The 21,421-nt window shown below is 46.3% G+C and overlaps 1 protein-coding gene across 1 annotated transcript in view; it reads right to left on the bottom strand.

Annotated features, from left to right (window-relative positions):
- WIPF2 (WAS/WASL interacting protein family member 2) overlaps nucleotides 1-19,948 on the bottom strand; it is a 46,210-nt gene extending 26,262 nt beyond the window's left edge. Inside the window, exon 1 of the mRNA XM_041000220.1 lies at nucleotides 19,816-19,948. The gene's annotated coding sequence lies outside the window, so the exon portion shown is untranslated. The remainder of the gene's footprint in view (nucleotides 1-19,815) is intronic.
- Between the last annotated feature and the right edge of the window lie 1,473 nt (nucleotides 19,949-21,421).

Genomic DNA, 21,421 nt, shown 5'->3' with positions numbered 1-21,421 from the left:
TTCTTTTCTTATTTTCAAACCCATTTCTTGTTAGCACTGAATAGAATCCAACTGTCCAGATATACTGCAGTCTGCTTACTCACTCACCTACTGAAGGATGTATCTTGCTTGCTTCCAAGTTTAGTAATTACATATAAATCTGCTACAGGTTGATACGGGTAGACAAAAAGACCTAAGTTTCCATCGTAAATGGGTAAGTACCAAGGAGTCTAAGTGCTGAATCACATGGTAAGAATATGTTAAGTTCTATTTGGAACTACCAAACATCTTCCACAGTGACTGAATCACTCCCCAGCCCCATCAGTAATTCCTAAGGTTCCTACCGCTCTGCGTCCTCACCAGCATTCGATGTAACTAGTATGTTGGATTTTGTCCATTCTAATAGGTGTGTAATAATATCTTTGTTAAATTTTCTTTCCCTGATGACTTATGTTGAGCATCTTTTCATCTGCTCATTGTCCATCTGTTCATCATCTTTGGTGAGGTATCTGTTATAAGCCTGCCCATTTTAAAATCAGGCTGCTTGTTTTCTTATGGTTGAATTTTAAGATCTCTATGTATTTTGGGTAACACTGTTCTGTAACTATTTTCCCCCAGAATATAGTCTGCTTCTCATTCTCTTCACTTCTGCAACTTTTCCAAAATTTAAAAAAAATCTATCTTACTTAGTGAGCCATTCAAAAACATGCTAAGAGGCCGATGTGGTTCATGAGCTACAGTTTACTGAGCCCTGGTTCAGTCTTAACCCTGGAATGTGACCACAGCATCAACACCACAGTCACTTAACAGGTCACAAAATACTGAATATTCAAACATTACACAGCCATCCCACTATTACAGTCTGTAGGAAATCCTCATTTTACTGACTACACTAAAACCAGGGGCTTACCCTAAGACATCAAAGAGCAAATGGCAAACCAGACTTCAAGGACAGCAACCAGCACCAATCAGCTGTCCTAAGCAAATTCTACTTCCTGATCCTCCAAAAATGGAAGTCAAAATAATTCAGCCGCCATGACAAGAAAGCCGAAGACAATTTCATCAATCAATCCAAGGATGAGCTGCTTCCAAGCGAAGTGATTAATGGAATTAGGACACAGGTGTGTGCCTAGCTAAGCCTGAAAACTAAACCAGTATAGCAACCCAGAGGCAGGCCTTGTTCGAAATTCTTTATGGGGATGGTCAAAAATCTCTGTGAATGGAGGAGCAGCTTAAGCACTTCTCTCAATTCCCAGGGATTGCTAAAAGGGAAAGAAAGTATTCTATGAAACCAGAAACTCTTACGTGAAACCAGGATTTAATCAGAAATGTCCTGAAAAACTTTAAGGCTCCAACTCCTGCCAGGGCAATGGTAGCATAGGGTGGCTACTCAACAGAGCTGTACACTTTAAGCACAAAGAACTGAACACTGTTCTAGCGAGGCAGTTCCCCAGGGGCATGGCATCTGAACTCAGTTCAAAACCAAGCAGGCAGCTCACGTCCAGGGCAAACACCTTCTCATTTCTGGTTTCAAAGCTATTAGTTTTTCTTTGCTAGAGATCTAACGCACTAAGGCTTTAAAAATTGATCAAAACAGTAAATCCTATAAACAGAACATCTGTCCCCAGGGGATAAGCTTAAAAGAAAAGAAACACAACACAAAATAGGAAAAAGAAAAAAAAAAAACCTCCTCTCTCACTTGAGTTTACTATGACCTCCACTCCAAAGCCCCTGCAGCATTTTCAAAGAAAATTGGCAGAAAACAAATTCAGAAACATATTCAACTAATTCCAACTACCCCACCTCCTATCTTTTCCAGATTACTAATTTCACTGACCACTGGACATTGCCAAGGCTGGAATGGTCTCCCAGAATTAGCTTACCAAAAAAAAAAAAAAAAGATTATAAAAACTTGTCCCTAGATCTTACTATACCCCCAGATGGTGCAATTTTCATGCTATAACATAAGAAATGACTTAAAGAAACAACCTTATCTCTAATGGTAAACTCTACTTCTTTAGGTAAGGCAATAATTCTTTACCAAGACAACCCTTGTTCTAAAGCCATCCACTGGAAAAGACCACCAACCAACTACACAATTAAAGATATTGTGTTAAAATAAACAAAATTCCGGGATCCCATATGGGCGCCGGTTCTAATCCCGGCAGCTCCACTTCCCATCCAGCTCCCTGCTTGTGGCCTGGGAAGGCAGTTGAGGATGGCCCAAAGCTTTGGGACCCTGTACCAGTGGGAGACCGGGAGGGGGTTCCTGGTTCCCGGCTTCAGATCGGCACAGCACTGGCTGTTGTGCTCACTTGGGGAGTGAATTATCGGAAGGAGGATCTTTCTCTCTTTCCTCCTCTCTTTATATCTGACTTTGTAATAAAAATAAACAAATCTTAAAAAAAAAAAAGATATTATGTTAAAATAAACAAAATTCCTGGCCCGGTGGGGTGGTTTAGTGGTAAAGTCCTTGCCTTGAATGCGCTGGGATCCCATAAAGGTATTGGTTCTAATCCTGGCAGCCCTGCTCTCCATCTTAGCTCCCTGCTTGTGGCCTGGGAAAGTAGTCAAGGACTACTTTGTGAGACGAGGAGGAAGTTCCTGGCTCCTGGTTTTGGACTGGCGCAGCTATGGCTGTTGCAGTCACAGGGGATACCAGTGCATGCAGGCAGAGGATCAGCCCACTACACCACTGTGCCAGTGGTGGAACCACTTCCGATCCAGCTCCTTGCTAACAAATCTGGGAAGGCAGCAGAGGATGGTCCAACTCGTTGGGTCCCTACATTCACGTGGAAGACCCAGAAAAAGCTTCAGGCTTTTACTTCTGGATCAGCCCAGTTCCAGCTTCAGCCATCGTAGCCACTGCAGCCATCTGTGGAATAAAACAGCAGAAGGAAGATCTAATGCCCTCTCTGTAAATTTGTCTTTCAAATATTGGAGAGTTAGATATACAGAGAGGAGGAGAGGCAGAGAGGAAGATCTTTCTGTCCTCTGATTCACTCTCCAAGCGGCCACAATGAATCAAAAGTCACTCTCAAAGTAAACCTGAAATTCAATTATTTCACTAACCCTCCAGATCACCCTTGACCTCTGACTTAAGTGCGGCTCTAGATGTGGGCTCTGACTAGAAGCCTTCCAGGGTTAAAAGTCACCTGGTGATGCCTGCCTGTCTACCTGCCCTTCAACCTTGCTCCTGAAAAGCATAAATGGGGTCAGCGCTGTGGCATAGCACATAAAGCCTCCACTTAGGGTGCCAGTATCCCATATGGACTCCAGTTTCCACAGATACCAGTCTGAATCCTGCTGCTCCCCTTCTGGCCCAGATCTCTGCCAATGTGCCTGGGAACACAACACATGATGATCCACTTTATGTAGTTGGGTCCTTGCCCCCACATGGAAGACCTGGAAGCAGTTCCTGGTTCCTGGCTTCAGCTCAGCCTAGCTCAGGCTATTGCACCCATCTGGGTGGGAGTGAACCAGCAGATCAAAGATACATCTATCAACCTCTGTCTCTCTCAGTAACTCTACCTTGCAAACAAATAAATAAATCTTTAATAGGAAAGAAAGAAGAAAGGAAAGAAGAAGGAAGGGAAGGGAGAAGAAAAGATAAGCAAAGTACTACAGTATGGGGAGTGGGGGCTGGCACATGGTGTAAGCATCGAGTCCCCAGGCTGGAGAACAGCCAGGAGCTGCCTAAGAGTCTGCAGGCGTTACCAGAGGAGATTGACCAACAGCAAGCAGAAGCCAAACAGATTCCTTGTAATTACTTTGGGATCTAAGGTCCACACAAACTAAGAACACACCTCCTGTGTTCTAAGACAGAATATAGATAGAGGATTGACACTGAAGTATTTCAGGCTTCTCTAAAATACAAGAAAAGAGATCAGAGTAAGTTTCACATCATCAATTTGCCACAACTCAAAAAAAAAAAAAAAGAAGAAAGAAAGAAAAGAGGCTTTATATAGTTCACAGCTCTCTTCTCTCAATGGAACAGGTGTTACTCCTCTTTGAAATGTAATTCCATCAAATTTCTGGTGAAACAAACTTCTATCATGTACTGAAAGGAAATTAAAATTCTAAGGTTACTTCATGAAGGGAAAAATTTTTTTCCCCTACTTTAAGAATTCTTCATCATGGAAATTCAAATGCATATGCAGCAAATATGATTGATCTCAAAGTAATTTTAAAAGTTACATCTATCTAGGACAATCTTTAGACTAATCATTTTCCACTGTTACACGCAGCCTACAACCCTGAAAAAGAACATGAAGAAGGCCAAAGACACAGAACTAAATGGCAAAATTTCTTCAGATCAGGCAGTTAGCCTAGCAGATAAAATGCTCAGATTCCCCCATCCATAGCAGGTGGGTTCCATCCTCAGGTCCGGCTCCCAGCTAGCTTCCTGACAACACACACCCTGGGCTCAGGTACCAGGCTCCCTGCCTCCAGTGTCAGCGCAGCCCAGCCACTCCAGGCATGTGATGAGTGAATCAGCAGACACAGGGGTATTCATCTGCTGGCTCACTCTGCCTCACAAATAAATATTTTCTCTAATAAGGTTCCTGGTTCCCAGCTTAGGATCAGCTCAGCTCTGACTGTTGTGGTCATCTGTGAAAAGTGAACCAGCAGACGGAAGAACTTTCTCTCTGTTCTCCTCTCTGAAAAAAAAACTCTACCTTTCAAAATTAAAAACAAAAAATCAATAAATTTTAAAATTCATTTATTTGAAAGGTAGAAAGGAAAGAGACAGAATTCCACCTGCTGGGTTACTTGTCAAATGTCTACAACAACTAGGATTGTGTCAGTCCAAAGCCAGAAGCCAGGAACTCAATGCAGGTCTTCCACAGGGTGGCAGGCCCCAACCACTTGAGCCATCACTGCTGCCACCCAGGGTGCCCATCAATGCAAAGGTGGAATCAGTGGCCTGGTGCAATGGTTCAATTGGCTAATCCTCCCCCTTACGTGCCCGAATTCCATATGCACACCAGTTTGTGTCCCAACTGCTCCACTTCCCATCCTGCTTGTGATTTGCGAAAACAGAGGAAGGTGGCCCAAAGCCTTGGAACCCTGCACCAGTGTGGGAGACCCAGAAGCAGCTCCTGGCTCCTGGCTCCAGATCAGATCAGCTCCGGCTACTGTGGCTACTTGGGACGTGAACCAGCAGATAGAAGATATTTCTCTGTGTCTCTCCTCTCTGTAGATCCGCCTTCCCAAAAAATAAACAAAGTTTGGAAAAAAAAAAAAAAAAGAGGGCCCGGCACGGTGGGCTAGCAACTAAAGTCCTTGGCTCGGATGCCCCGGGATCCCATACGGGAGCTGATTCATGTTCCGGCAGCCCACTTTCCATCCAGCTCCCTGCTTGTGACCTTGCAAAGCAGTCGAGGATAGCCCAAAACCTTGGGACCCTGCACCTATGTGGAAGACCTGGAAGAAGCTCCTGGCTCCTGGCATCGGATCGGCACAGCCGTTGAGGTCACTCGGAGAGTGAATCATCGGACGGAAGATTTTCCTCTCTGTCTCTCCTCCTCTCTGTATATCTGATTTTGCAATAAAAATAAAATAAATCTTATATATATATATATATACACACACACACATATATGAATATATATTAAAAAAAAAAAAAGAAAGCGAGCTGTAACTGGGAGCGGTGCTGGGACGTGAACCAGGCCCTCCAGGTGGCATCCTATTCACTGCAACAAATACCCATCTCTGGATCGGAAGTACTCAAAATGTAAATGCAGCAGTCCACTTAGTCACATATTGCTTTATGTGGTAAACTTAAATATCAACCCAGTAGTCAAATCCCTCTCATCTAAAATGATGACAAATCAACGAGATGTCTACTTTTCCGCTCAGTTAAATAACCACAGCTGCAGAGTGGCTTCATCCAAAAAAAAAAAAAAAAAGACTAAAGATAACAGCTATAAATTTAATGTCTGAAAAATCACACAAAACAGAGATCAGCAATGACCTCACCACACATCCGATGTCTACATCTTCAGTACCCCCGGTTGGGAGGGAGGGGATCATGTGCAGAAAATACTGCACTTGGAGCTGGTGTCGCAGCACAGTGGGGTTTATCACACTGCCTGCGACACTGGCCTCCCATACTGGAAAGGTCGGTTCCAGTTCTGGGTGCTTTGAATTCAGCCCCCTGCTAACGCACTTGGGATGACAGTGGAAGGCGGCCCACGTTCTTGTATCCCTGTCATCCACACGGGAGACCAAAAGTGAAAGCAATGTCAGGCAGGAAACACAGACCACTCTGCTGCACATTCGCATTTTTTGATAGAACACTGTTTGTCTGACTTTGTTCACCAAGATCGCTCCAGCAGAAGCTGTAAACTGTGTCAGAACTGTTTCTACAGAGCTGTTCCAGACGAGCAGTAAGGCACACACCTGCTTTTCATTTCTTGGCCTAGGGAATCTACAACCCAATACAAAAAGGAAAGGAAAAGAGACCCTCTCATAATGCCCAAATTAAAAACAAACTTCGAATCGCTGCTTAACATCTTCAGAAGCAACGCTGCATTAATCCAAGGCAGACAGTTAGTACATGTGTTCTCAAGACAGATTCCTAGATCCGGACAATGACACGGAGAGCAGCTCAGCGTTCATTACAAGCCATTTCCTCCCACCTACACATCCCCTGACCAGGCCAAAAAGGTAACACCACTAGCCCATCTTTACACCTAGAGAGGAGTTCAGAAGATGGGAAGCATGTATTTTAATTTAGAAATACAGCCCGAAGCTAGAGTGAAACACATTCCGACTACAAAAGCCTTACCATGCAGACATGCGATGGTTTACACAGAACTCCTCTAAAGCAGGGCTTCTAAAACGGCCTGGGTAAGATACACTTAGGGTACTTGTTTAAAATACACACACACACACACACACACACACTCTCTCTCTCTCTCTCTCTCTCTCTCTCTCTCTCTCTCTCTCTCTCTCTTAGGGTGTTGTGGCACAGTGGATAAACCTACTCCTTAGGAATTCCACAGTTTACATCCGAGTCCCACTTTGAGTCCTGGCTACTTGACTTCCAATCCAATCCTCTACTTCCCTATCTGGAAAGCAGCAGATGATGATGGCTCAAGCACTTACGTCCCTTGCCAGCCACAGGAAAAACAGCAATTAAACCCAATGAATAAAGCACAATTCCAAAAAATGTGCTAAAATACCTGAGTTTCACTCTCTGGATAATCAGGCTTTTTAGAAGGAGAAAGGGGAACAATGACCCAGAAAGGAAATGCCTTATCCATCCAGGTGAAGCTCTCAGGACACACGGATGGAAGCTTCCAGACTGCAAAGGCTCACAAAGCCTGACCGGATGAATCATTCTTCTTATTAACTTTATTATTTATATAAAATGAGATCTCAAATACTTCACCATTTAGAAACACAGGCACTCCTCTCTGCCTCTTCCCTTCCTATTCCCCACCTTTCCCCTAAGCTTCATTACTACCAGCTTAACACTCCAACAGATCAATCTACCAACGCACAGCAAGTGCGTGCAGGAGACAGAAATCCTACTGTTACTGAGGAGTACCGACACAGGCCGCACACAGTAACCACGTCCCAGGACGTTAATCTCACTTATAAAGACTGCATTTTGTACACGTGTGTTTTGGGTATTAGTTGTCCCAAATCAGAGAAAATATCAGATTTGTCTTTCTGGGATTCACTTATTTTACTAAGCATAATAGTTGACCTTCAATACAACCACATGCAGACAGTATCACCATATTTACAACACCAGAGACAAAATCCTAAAATCTTCCAGAGAAAAATATAGTTGCCATATAATCAGAATCAGAATCCCATTACAACACCACCGTTGATAGAAGACAACAAAGCAAGGGCTTATGACTTTAATATGTTTGGATTTTGCTGTTGTTGCTTCTTAAAGATTTACCTATTCAGGCCTAGTGCGATAGCCTAGCAGCTAAAGTCCTTACTTTGCACGTGCTGGGATCCCATATGGGCACCAGTTCTAACCCCAGGTGCCCCGCTTCCAATCCAGCTCCCTACCTGTGGGCTGGGAAAGCGGTTGAGGACGGCCCAAAGCCTTGGGACCCTGCACCCACGTAGGAGATTCAAAAGAGGTTCCTGGCTCCTGGTGTCGGATTGGTTCAGCTCTGGCTATTGCGGCTGCTTGGGGAGTAAACCAACAGGTGGAAGATCTTCCTTAAAAAAAAAAAAAAAACCTATTTAAAAGGAAAAGCAGGATGACAGAGAAAAGGCGGAAGACAGATATTTTCCATTCACAGATTAATTTCCCTAAATGGCTGCAATAGGACTAGGCCAGGCTGAAATCAAAACCCAAAAACTCCATCTGGATCCGCTGTGTGGACGGCAGGAACAAAGTACTCGAGCCATCAATTACCACCTTCTGGATCAGAACCATGGACCAGGCACCCAACACAAGACGCAGACCTCCCAAGCAGTGGCTTAGCTGGCTGAGCCACAACTCCCGCCCCACACTCCTTGGATGTCTTGCAGATTCAGGCTATTATCCTGCCAGATGTGAGGTCTGAATGAGTGATTTTAAACAGTCAAGGAAAAAAAGAACTGGAGGTGAGGGAAGAAAACAGTAATTACGGTATAGACGGGGACCATAAACAGAAGCCAACGTGATCTCTGCACACTTGGTCCCTAGACTGAGTGCTGATATTTTTCTTCTTTTGGGAACATTCACTTCTATTCCTTTCTGAACTCACTTGGGACTGGAGGCTAGGTGCTTAGAAACATTTCCCAAAATCTTTCACTTAAATTCTGTTAACAGGGGCACAGCGTGGTAGCCTAGTAGCTAGAGTCCTTGCCTTGCATGCACTGGGCTGCTCCACTTCCCTTCCAGCTCCCTGCTTGTGGCCTGGGAAAGCAGTCGAGAACAGCTCAAGGCCCTGAGACCCTGTACCAGCATGGGAGACCTGGAACAAACTCCTGGCTTCAGACGGGCTCAGCTGCGGCCATTGTGGTCACTTGGACAGTGAATCAATGGACAGAGGATCTTTCTCTGTGTAAATTTGCCTTTCCAATAATAGTAAATAAATTAAAAAAAAAAAAGTCTCTTCTCCAAATACCATCACACTGAGGACTTAAACAAATAAACAAACACCTGGGCCCAGCGCCGTAGCCTAGCGGCTAAAGTCCTCGCCTTGGATGCTCGGTTCATGTTCCCGGCAGCTCCACTTCCCACCCAGCCCCCTGCTTGTTGCCTGGGAAAGCAATCGAGGATGGCCCAAGGCCTTGAGACCCAGCATCCGCATGGGAGACCTGGAGGAAGTTCCTGGCTCCTGGCTTTGGATCGGCTCAGCTCCAGCCGTTGGGATCACTTGGGGAGTGAATCACCGGACGGAAGATCTTCCTCTCTGTCTCTCCTCATCTCAACATATCTGACTTTGTAATAAAAATTAATAAATCTTTAAAAAAAATACCACCAACAGGAGTCATTCATTCAAAACTGGATGGAGACTGATGCATCACTTCCAACCACTGCTTGTGACATCAGCATCTGATTCGGAAGTGCTGGTTCCTGTCTCTGCTGGTCTGCTTCCAAACCAGCTTCCTGCTAACACGCTGAGAAGGCAGTAGCAGATGTCCCCTGGTGCCCATGTGGGAGCCCAGTATAGGGCTTCTCGCTTCAGCCTAGCCCAGACCTGGCTGCTGCAACCATCTGGGGAATAAATCTACTCCTGTCTGTCTGTCTCTTTTCTCTCCCTACCTCTGTGTGTATGTGTTTCTGTTATTTCGCCTTTCAAATAATCTTTAAAAAAAATGGTGAAGCTGGGGAACTTAGCTGTGGCATGACAGCTTAAGCTGCCACATGCAGGGCCAACATCCCCACCAACAGAGCACCCATTTGAGTCCAGTTGTCCTGCTTCCAATGCAGCTCCCTGCTACTGTGCCTTAAAGCAGAAAGTTCGAGCACTGGGACCCCCAACATCCACACGAGAGATCCAGATGGAGTTTCAGGCTCCTGGCTTCAGCTTGGCCCAGCCCCAACCTTAACTTCCATTTAGGTAGTGAACCAACACTTGGAAGACCCCTCTGTCCTCTCTGTAAAATCTGCTTTTTAAATAAAAATAGTCTTTTTTAAAAGATACTTATCTATGACTGTAAAATCAAGAATAACAATATAGGCACACATTAGAAACAGGGAGAGATAATCCACAGCAAGAAAAAATAATAGAAATATTAAAAGTAGTTGAGGACAAAAAAATGGAACAACTGCTTTGTTTTTATCTTTGTTTTATTATGATTGTGTGCTTTCTATTGACAACTAGTAAAATCAAAAAGCTTAACAATGCATAAGCAAAGCCACCATATAATAAGCTACATTTCGGGGGTGGGGGGGAAGGCCAATACATGATTTCTGATCAACATGGTTAAGGAAAACAGAAAACTTGAAAATGAGGGCTGGTGTTATGGCACAGCAGGTAAAACTGCGGCCAGCAATGCTGGCATCCCATATGCATGTTGTTTCATGTCCTAGTCACTCCACCTCTGTTCTAGCTCTCTGTTAATGGCCAATGGCCAGGGAAAAGCAGCAGCAAGCGTATGGGTTCAAGTGTGTGGGTCCCTGCCACCCATGTAGCTGACCAAAATGAAACACCTGGCTTACAGATTTGGCTTGACATAGCCCTGGCCACTGAGCCATCTTAGGAGTAAACCAGTGAATGGAGGATCTCTCTTCTCTCTCTCTCTCTCTGTATGTAGCCCTGATTTTCAAATAAAATAAGCAAATCTTATTAAAGAAAAATTAGACCAAAAAATTTAAAGGGCCATTAGCCCCAATTCTAGAACCTGCCACTTGACTGGAGACAAGCTGTCTAACGTGACCTGGATCTCAGCCACTGCTTGGGTGTAACCACACAGTAAATACCAACCCCAGGGCTGATTCTAACAGAGGTCAAATAGCACAGTGAGCAACTTCCAGGCCTCTAGAAGCAAACCAAGATCAAAAGCACTTGCCAAGCACAACAACAGAGGGATAAATCTTAAAATCAATTACTTTTTATACCTTGCTTTCAATTTAATTTACTGTAGGGAAAAACAAAAAGCAACTGACACCTGTTGTCAAAATATCTTTAGAAGTTCTAAGAAACTTCATTAGCTAAAAAGGCTGTTATTACAAGACAGACCAAAACCTGATCCCTGGTGGCATAAAATGGCTCTTAACACTCCAAAACAACCATATCTCATCTTCCGAGCCTTGCGTCTCCAGGAGCCATTCATTTGCAGTCTCCAACCTAAATGCAGGAAGAGCACACACAGAGAACAATCACTAGGAAAATCCAGTGATGACAGCCTCCATTAAGAAAAGGCCTGAAAGGAAACTTCAGCAGATGCTCCATAAAATGCTGATCCAGACTTCACGGGGAGAGACGCATCATGCCTCATTTCAAAGATAATATATGAAGCCCCAAGTCACCAGATAATCTAACAAAGCGGTGACTTTCACCGTCGAGGAGTCTCTGTTCTCCCCTAAGCCATCCACAACACAGATGCTCCTTGCTGAAATGCTAGGAGAAATCTGCACATTTTTAATCCCTTGATCACTAGTGATAGGCTGCTAAATGAAGACTCCAAGTCATGGAACAGGGCAAGCTGATCCAATTACATAAGAAAGGTACTAAATCAAACAGGACCATCTGGGCTTTGAATACTGTGATTTCTGAACAAAAGCCAACATACTTGCAGATAAAAATGTGTTCACGTGGTCAGAGTTACAATGACTCTAGATAAAAACACTTTCATGTATTCAAAGTTATAATGACCCTTGGGCTACCGATTCATGTTCACATCCAACAAGACTTTTGTGTCACTTTAAGACATACAGCCTACATGACAGGCATGACAGAATATACACTCACTAGTTTATAGTGAGAACATCTGTTCTCTAACATCATGAGGATAACACAACAGTCAATATTCCCAAGAAGTAAACACATTTCTGTGTCTTAAGTAGCAAATCTGGCAAGCTAACAATCCCAATATCCCTCATAATCTAAGAACTGTCCCACAAAAATTCTCATTTCCAAACCAAGTTCCAGGATCTTAAAAAGTTGCAGGTCTAGGCGCCAGCATTGTGACACAGCAGCTGCAGGCCCAGATGCTCCACTTCTGATCCAGCTCCCTTACTAAACGAGGATGGCCCAAGTGTCCAGGCTCCTGCCACTCAGGTAAGAGCCCCAGATGAAGTTCTTGCCTTCCGGTCGTAGCCTGACCCAGCACTGTCCCTTGCAGCCAGCCATCTAGGGAGCGAACCAGCAAATAGAACCCTCTCTGATTCTCCCTTCCTCTCTGTTAACACTGACTTTCAAAATAAATAAATAGGGCCCAGAACAATGATTCATTGGCTAAAATCTATGGGCGCCAGTTAGTATCCAGTTGCTCCACTTCCTGCCCAGCTCTGCATGGCCTGGGAAAGCAGTTGAGGATGCTCCAAAGCCTTAGACCCCGCAACTGCCTGGAAGACCTGAAAGATGCTCCACAGCTCTGGTTCTCTCCTCTCCATATATCTGTCTTCCCAATAAAATAAATCTTCAAAATAAACAAGCAATAAATAAATATTACCAAAAGAGAAAAACAAAAAAAAGTTATGGCCTAATCTAGCCAGTCAGCCAAATTTAATTTGAAAGGTCTAAGAGAAATCAAGACTAAAACAACAGGATTTGCCCAGGGAAGTTCTCAGAGAAGTTGTGCTCCTCTGAGAGGCACCAGCCTTCATCAACACTGGTGAACTAACACTGCGGAAAGAACTAGCCAAAACTCCCAAAACTCTGTGAGCTCATGTCACAGCGCTAGTCACCTGCCTGAGGAAGAGCCCACACCCGGAAGCCTGGCCTCTCGCCTCTTTTCACCTCACTTCCTAAGCTCCAGCCACATTGAAACTTCTCTCATTTCCTCAAAACGTCCACCTTGTTTCCCTCCCCAGGGCCTTTACCAATGCTATCGCCTCTACCTAGAATAATCTTGTCCTCCCTTAATCTTTACAGTTCAGCTTTAAAAAGTCAATTCCTCAGAGACACCCCCCCCCCCTGCAACTACAGTTCTTCCCAAACTTGGATGGGCTTCCCATTAAGTATCTCCACAGGACTGAATACTGAATAAATTCTATTTAGTTTACTTACATGAAAGAGAGAAATCTTCCACCAAGTGATTCACTCTCCAGATGCCCTTAATGGTGGAGCTGGGCTAAGCCACAGGGGAGAGCCTGCAGTTCCATCCAGGTCTCCCACATGGGTGACAGGATACAAGCACCTGGGTCATCATCTGCTGCTTCCCAAGATGCGTATTAGCAGGAAGATGGAGAGGAAGTAGAGCCAAGACTTGCACCCAGGGACTCTGATACGGAATACATGCATCCAGCGCAGTGGCCCAAACACTGCACCAAACGCCCACTTCACACCATTCATGGGTGTCTTCCACCAGAACAGAACTGCCACAAGGACTCAGACCATTGGCTGCTCTATCAGCTGAACCTAGCACAGTCCTTGGCACGTCAGGAGCTCAGAAACATTTTGGATAAATGAACTACAACCAAAAAAAATCAGTTTCAGCAATTCTTTTTCTAATAATTTATCTACAGTCACACATGCCAAGTCAAATACTTACAGTTACTCACTAGGGCAGTTTTTAGCAGCAAAAGACCGGAAAGAGTTTAAATGTCTATCAGCATAGGGCAAGTGCCAATCTCATTACTGCTGCTAGGCAATAATTAACTAAAAGCCAGAGACCAGCATAGTGACACAGTAGGTTAAGCTGCCACTTGCAACACCAGCATCTCATATCTGAGTTCAAGTTGGAGAAGTTACCTGGGAAGGCAGCAGAAGATGGCCCAATTGGGGTCCTGTTACCCACCTGGGAACCCAGGGAGCTCCTGGCTTCTGCCTGGCCCAGCCGCAGCCCTGCCTCGTATTCGCTACCTTATTCTGCCTTCCAAGTAAGGTTTTAAAAATAAATCTTTTGGACACAGCATGGTGGCCTAGCAGCTAAAGTCCTTGCCTTGAACGTGCCGGGATCCCATATGGGCACCAGTTCTAATCCCGGCAGCTCCACTTCCCATCCAGCTCGCTGCTTGTGGCCTGGGAATGCAATCGAGGACAGCCCAAAGCCTTGGCACCCTATACCTGTGTGGGAGACCTGGAAGAAGTTCCTGGCTCCTGGCTCCTGGCTCCAGATTGGCACAGCACTGACTGTTGCGCTCACTTTGGGAGTGAATCATCGGACGGAAGATCTTCCTCTATGTCTCTCCTCCTCTCTGTATATCTGACATACTTGTTTCAACAAAGAAGAAATATATACTGATTTTGTGTGTATCTGGAATCTTTGCAAAGGACCTTATAATGGCAGTATTAGCTGCCTGGCTGCTTCTGAAAGATGCTAACAACATTCCTGTTTCTACTTTCAAGGCAGTGATATAAAGAATCCAATGTCTCACCTTAGATGACAAATATCCTGCTTACTGGCTGAGCACTGTGAAAGAGGAAGCGGAAAGAAACACCCACTCATCCACAATACCCCGCCCCAGAACAGGCAACTTCAGAAGAAAATTCTTTTTTTACATTCAACTGTTCCAATATATCTGTTTTCAAATATCTAAAGATAAGTAAAGAACATTTTCACAATCAGAAGGGATTAAAAAGGATTACTGGATTCATGTTTCTCTCTAAGCATCGAAAGCAGTTCAGTGAATTTCTACTGCGCACATGCACGCGCACGCGCGCACACACACACACACACACACACACACACACTCCGAGAGGACTCACCTGAGGGTGATCGCCAGTGTCACAAGGCCCCCTGTCATAATGATCATCATAATGCACCTCAAGACCTATCGGAGACGAGGGGAGCCCCAGTTTTTATCCTCTGCAGAACAAAAGGGCACCTACTCTGTGGAATGTAATGTTTGAAAGGCACTGGAAACTGCAGTGAGTGTGCCAAGCCTCAGAAGCAAGCTGGGAATCAACTCTACCTAGTAGCTGACATACGCTGACAGGCTCTTTCTGCTCTTTCTGCTTGCAAGACCATCACCTGAAGGCATCGAAGCTAGCATAAACATTAGTAAACCTATCACCTTTTCCCTACTAATTTTATTTTTTTCTAAAAAAGCTTTCAGAAATTTAAAAGTATCCAACCAAGGACCCAGTGTGATGGACCCTTCCCACATGGGAAGAAGTCCCAGGCTCCTGGCTTCAGATTGGCTCAGCTCCAACCACTGAAGTGAAGTAAAATAAAAATAAATAAATAGAAAATCTAATAATATGAATCAATATCATTATATAAACTGAATAAATAAAATAAATAAATATTTTATTTATTTACTTATTTTTAAATATTTATTTATTTTTATTGGCAAGTCAGTAATATAGAGAGGAGGAAAGACAGAGAGGAAGATCTTGCATCCGATGATTCATTCTCCAAGCTACCGCAAAGGCCGGTGCTAAGCCAATCTGAAGCCAGGAGACAGGAACTTCCTCCAGGTCTCCCATGCGGATGCAGGGTCCCAAGGCTTTGAGCAGTCCTCGGCTGCCTTCCCAGGTCAAAGCAGTGAACTGGATGGGAAGTGGGGCTGCCGGAAGATGAACTGGCACCCATATGGCATCACGCCGCATTCAAGGCGAGGCCTTTAGTACTACTAGGCCACCTCACCAGGCCGAAAAATAAATCGTAAAAGAAAAAAAAATACTCTAAAGAAAAATACCCAACCAAAGACAACATGAAGAAATGTTCTTATTCAGTTTTGTGGTGCAGTGCGATAACCCACTACTTTGCAATGTCAGCATATTCTATCAGGGCACCAGTTCAAGTCCAGGCTGCTCTGTTTTTGATCCAGCTTCCCACTAATTCTTGGGGCCCAAGTACTTGGGCATCTGGTACCCAAGGGGAGACTAGGCCAGAGTTCCTGGCCTTGGCGTGGCCCAGTCCCGGCTGTTGCAGCTATCTGATAGTGAGTCAGAGGTGTCATATATGTATGTGTTGATGTATGTATGTATGGCTGTAAGTATCTCTCAATCTTCTTGTCAAACTTTAAAATAAACAAATAAATTGGGGAGGGGAGAGAGAAATAAAAAATGCTCTCTACACTGAGCCTGTGATCCCTCAGGTTCAAAGGCACAGGAGGGCTGGGAGGAAGGAAGCAAGGAGGAAACACTGTCTTGCTTCCTCAATGTCCTGGACCTCCAAGGGCAACGGTTTTGCTATGAATCACCAGAAAAGAGTAAAACAGATTTGAATTTAGCAGAAAAATAAAGGATTCAGGCCCATTTGCTAAAGCCCATTTCTCTGGGGCACAGAGCTCAGCATCTGCCAATGAACCAACCCCATTTTGACACGGAATGCCCCATCCGCTCTAATCCAGTCCATACCCCTGAGAGTCAGTGAACCGGAACACTGCCAACTCCTGCTTGGGAGCTGTGTGCAGAGCCGCAGCAACAAGAGCCTACTTTGAGAAGGAGATCAACAATCACGCTCAAGAAGAAAAGAAGTTACTTGGCAAAACGATGCATGTTGCCAAAATGCTAGTCCCTGCTTTGAGGGCCCGTGGGTGTCCCTACAGCCATTCTGTGCCGTGACAATCTATTCTGCGGGCCAGGAAACGCGGCCCAGCTTCTGTCACCCTCCCCAGCTGAAACAGTCAAGAGTCCTTTCAACTTGTTGATATCAAACTGTGACACAGACAAGATGTCCAGCAGACTGAAAAGGAGCGGGGCGGGCGGCAGGGATGTGAAACGGGCTATTTCCCACTTCAAACTGCTCCAGGAGCGCAGTGGGAAGCCATGACAGGACAGGAACTGACAAGCACTGCTATAGAAGCAGCAGGCCATACCAAAATCCTGCTCCAGGAGCTCCCAGCTTCCCTAAGAAATCTCAGAACTTTCTTAACAAACCAAAAAAGGTACACTGCAGATAGCAATACCCGCAGTAGATGAGGCAGATTTGGCCCCTACCTAACTGCATATACTTTGTAGCCTTCAGTTCTTCAAGAGGCTGGTGTGCTGGCCTCAGCCAACAGTTCTGATTTCCAGAATTAACTCACAGCAACAGGAAGGCATACTCCAGGGCACCAGGGTACCTTTCAGAAAACCCAAGAGGAAAAGCTCAGTAACTCCATGTTTCAAAGCGCAGGACTCTCTGCCCTTCCCACACTTGGGAACTCCACCGTTGCCGACACCTCCAAGCCCTCCGTGCGCTTCACCTTTGTGCGGACATCGCATAACTAATCACCAGCAAGAAGGGCAAACACCACTGATACCCAGTGAGGCAGCGTTGGAACCTGCCCCTTCCTTAGCAAATCCACATCAGACCTCAGAAATGCCAAGACTTTTAGGAACACTTCTTAAGATTTAAAAAAGAAAAAACACACTTCTCCCATGGGCAAAGTATTAAGAGTATGAGGCCTCCAAAGAAGTTAGGAGTCAGAATTTCAAAGGAAGGGGTGAAGCGTACTGTAGCAGGGCAAAGCCAACAAGCAAGTGCCAACTGCTCTCCTTCCGACCCTGCTGAGGTTCAGAGGACAGCCCAGCAGCCCCGTCACCCACAGGGGAGAGCCAGATGGAGCTGTGGACTCCTGACTCAGCCCTGGCCAACTCCTGCCTGCTGCTGGCATGCACGGGGAAGTGAACCTGAGGATGGAAGATTCCATGCACGTTCTCTCTCATTCTGCTTTTCAAATAAATAAGTTAAAAAGAAAAACAGTAATAAGGGAGTGAAAACTGTCCACATGCACAGTAGTCACCAACTGACAAGAAGTCTACGGTGTCTGGACCAAAAACAAACTGTCTAAAATACTATTTCTTAGTAAATTCTCAAGGAGCTCACAAGGGAATTTTTAAAAATTATTTATTTATTTATTTATTTATATTTATTGGAAAGTCAGATTTACAAAGAGAAGGAGACAGAGAGCAAGCTCTTTCATCTGCTGATTCTATCTGCAGTGGCTGCAACAGCCAGAGCACAGCCAACCTGAAGCCAGGAGCCAAGAGCTTCTTCCAGGTCTCCCTTGAGGGCATAGGGTCCCAAGGCCCTGGGCTGTCTTTCACTGCTTTCTCAGGCCACAAGCAGGTATGGGAAGTGGAGCAGCGGGAACACGAACCAGCATCCTTATATGATCCTAACACATGCCAGGAGAGAACTTTAGCAACCACTGTGCTGGGCCACATGAAGAAAACTTTCTAGAGTGAAATGCTTAGGGTTGGCATTAAGGTGTGGAGACTTATACTTGCACCAACAATGTAAGCATCCTATGCGAGTGCCCAGTTCAAGTTTCAGCTATTCCGCTTCCAACTCGACTGCATGCTAACAGCCCAGGAAAAGCAACAGAGGATGGACCAAGTGCCACCATGTGGGAGATGAAGCTCCCAGCTCCTCACTTCCGCGTGGCCAAGCCCCAACCATCAGAGCCCTCTGCGAAGTGAACCAGCAGATGGAAAATCTGTCTCTCCCTCTCTCTCCTAGTAACTCAAGACTTTCAAATTAAATAGAATAAATCTTTATTTATGGCCCCATGACTGGATCCTTGCATTATTTAAACACACACACACAGGGCTGGCACTGTAGCACAGCACAGCCTACTGCACTGGCATCCCATGGGATGCCTGCTCCAGTCCAGCTGCTCCACTTCTGACCCAGCTCCCTGCTAATGCGCTGGAGAAGGCAGCAGGGGATGCCACAAATCCTTCAGCCCCTGCTGCCACGTGGAAGATCTGAAGCAGCTCCTAGCTCCCAACTTTGGTCTGGCCCAGCCCCGGTCGTTGCAGTCATCTAGAGTGAACCAGCAAAGGAAAGACCTCTCTGTCTGGGTCTCTCCATCTCTGTGTAACGCTGCCTTTCAAATAAATGGTTTTTTAAAAAACCACAAAATTCCTTTATGGCACACACATACACACACACACAGCTGAGCGGAAGACACTCAGAAACACATCATCTAAACACTGGTAGCTCAAGCTGGCTTTGGAGAACATGTCTTTGCAACCACTCCCAAGATCTCACTTGGTTAAAACAATCTGTTACAGGCAAAAGGGGCCAGCCCTATACTTCAAAAAGGAAAAAGAGAGCTTAAAATTTTGCTTCCACCTTGGTCAATCTATAGGTGGGTTAACTCAGTCCTTACTCCTCGAAGTTCTTTTTTAGTTTATGTAAAAAAAAGGGAGGGGGATGGGGGAGAAGACCAACCAAAGCCAATCAGTAGGTTATCTAGAAACCAAAACAGTAAAACAAAAAGAAAGTGGAGAGTCCAAAGCAGCTTACTCAATCCTCTTTAAAATTATGCATTCCAGGACACAGAATTTTCCTTCCTCTTTGGTCACTCCACTTACACTCCACTGCCCCTGGGTAACGAAGCTTTCCACTCTCCCAGCCCGCCACCCCACTCCCACAGTTGCCCCCAGCCCTCCGCCAGCTCAACCCTGCTCATCCAAGCTCCCATTCCCTCTCGACTGCCCTTCGAGCGGCTTCACCCTCCCCGATCCCCAACATGTCACCCGGACAAGCATCCCAACAGGTCCTTCCCGGGCCATCTCCCACCTCTGCACGCCCTCACCCCGAGATGCCGCCTTGCTCACCTCACCCAGCCCTTCCAAATCTCCGATTTCCTGTCTTCCCACTCATTTTCACAGTGCGCGCTCGCCCACAGCAGTCCCCGACCACTCCTCCCTGCTCAGGATTCCCCGCTCTCCCTCTCTCCTCTCCTCCAGGCTCTCCGGACCCAGCCCTCCCCCACCGCCCCCCGACCCTGCTCCCTTCCAGGTCCCTCCTCCAAACACCCCCGCACCCCATAAACCCCGCCTCCCATCCCCATCCCCCGGCGCTGCCTCGCACTCAGGTCTGCAGGTCACCTCGGCGAAGGACCCAGGAGCCCCAGCCTCCTTCCAGCCTGGCCGCAACCGCTCCGGGAGCGAAGCCTCCACCACCTCTGCTCCGGTTTCGACCCGTCCCGCTCGGCCCTCCGCAAGCTCTTCCTCACCACCGCCGCCGCCCCTTTTGCCAACCCGGAAATGGAAATACTCCCACCGTCCCCAGCGTTCGCGAACAAAATGGAGGCGGGGGTGAGGGGGTGGGGAGAGGAGGAGGGCGCAGGGAGCGAAGAGACGCCAGGCGCATGCGCTGCTGCAAAGCCCGCCCCTTGCCGGAGCACGTAAAGGCGGAAGCGAGCGTGTTGACCACCATCTTGGTGAGGTCGCCAGAGTTCCACTAAACAGCTGAAAGCTGGATTGGCAATTTTGTTTGTAATTGGAATCACCTGGAAAGCTTTGCCTAGCCTGTAATGCCTGGATTCACGTGTAAGCATCGTGACTTTGAAAATTGCACACGCGGTTCTAACGTGTTGCCTAGAAGAACCAGTGAAGTCATTCTTGCATGTATTTCATTTTCGTCTTTATTCCACTGAACACGCACAATTCCTCCACCACAAATGCCCTTAAAATACTTCAGTCAACCTAGCAAAGACTCAAGTAGTCAGGTTCCGTTTGTCATAGCGATGGAGAGGCCAGCTGGGAGCTAACGTCTTTCTTGACTTCACCTGGGCCACCAGACCCCAACACCTGTCTCTCCTTCCTGGTGGTGGGGGGTCCCCGACCTCCAAGGCTAGGGTATGGTGATGCTTGGGCCAGGGAAGAGGGTTGTTGTCCCTCCCAGCTCCATTCCAAACGCAGACTCCAAAGGACAGGGGTAGGCTCTGGATCCAGTTCTCACTACTGGCTAAGCTGTGTGCCCTCCATGCTGCTCCTGTCGGGTAAGGAGTGGGAAAACCACGTGATAGGCCACAGGTTGTTATTATTTCTTTTTTGCTTCTGTTCTGCCTCCAGGAATACTGGGCACCGCCCACTCCAAGTAAATGTCACATTGCTTGCCTGCTGTGGGCATGGCACCGGGAGGCAGTCAGAGGAGTGATTCAGATAGAACCTTGCCCCCAGGAAACTGCTAGTAGCAAGTCAACAAGCTAGCTGAGTTACAAATCAGCAGGTGACTAACGCCGCGGGGACACACAGGCTGTGGGGTGGCCAACAAGGAAGTGATTAATTCCTGAGATTTCACAAATGATTTTGAACTGGGCCTTAGGGGATGAGTAGGATCTTACCAGTAATCAGAGCAGGCAAGACACATTCCAGGCCTGGGCATTCGTGGGCGTGGAGGTCAGGTTGTCCAGTGCCTGTAGTTTGTGTGCCTGTGGGTGGGGAGACGGCCGGGGACTTGGGGATCTCCCTGCTCTGCAGCCTCTTCTGCTCCCCCCAGCTTGGCTTCACGAAGACAGTGACTGAGATCCATTAGCTGCTCGCTGTCCATTTACCCCATGGGTAGCTGGGAATTGGCCAGGAAAGGAAAGGCGTGTTTCAGGGGACGTACATGGGAAACCAGAAGCACTGCTGTGTGTGCCTAGACTTGAAAGCATTCTGACATGATTTGAGCTAGAACGGGTGGGGGGGGG

Source organism: Ochotona curzoniae, unplaced genomic scaffold (genome assembly GCF_017591425.1).
Source record: "Ochotona curzoniae isolate NIBS_2020 unplaced genomic scaffold, NIBS_Ocur_1.0 scaffold_2453, whole genome shotgun sequence".
Taxonomy (NCBI): domain Eukaryota; kingdom Metazoa; phylum Chordata; class Mammalia; order Lagomorpha; family Ochotonidae; genus Ochotona; species Ochotona curzoniae.
Note: the sequence above shows the minus strand (reverse complement) of the source record. Positions and strands in the feature narration are given on the sequence as shown.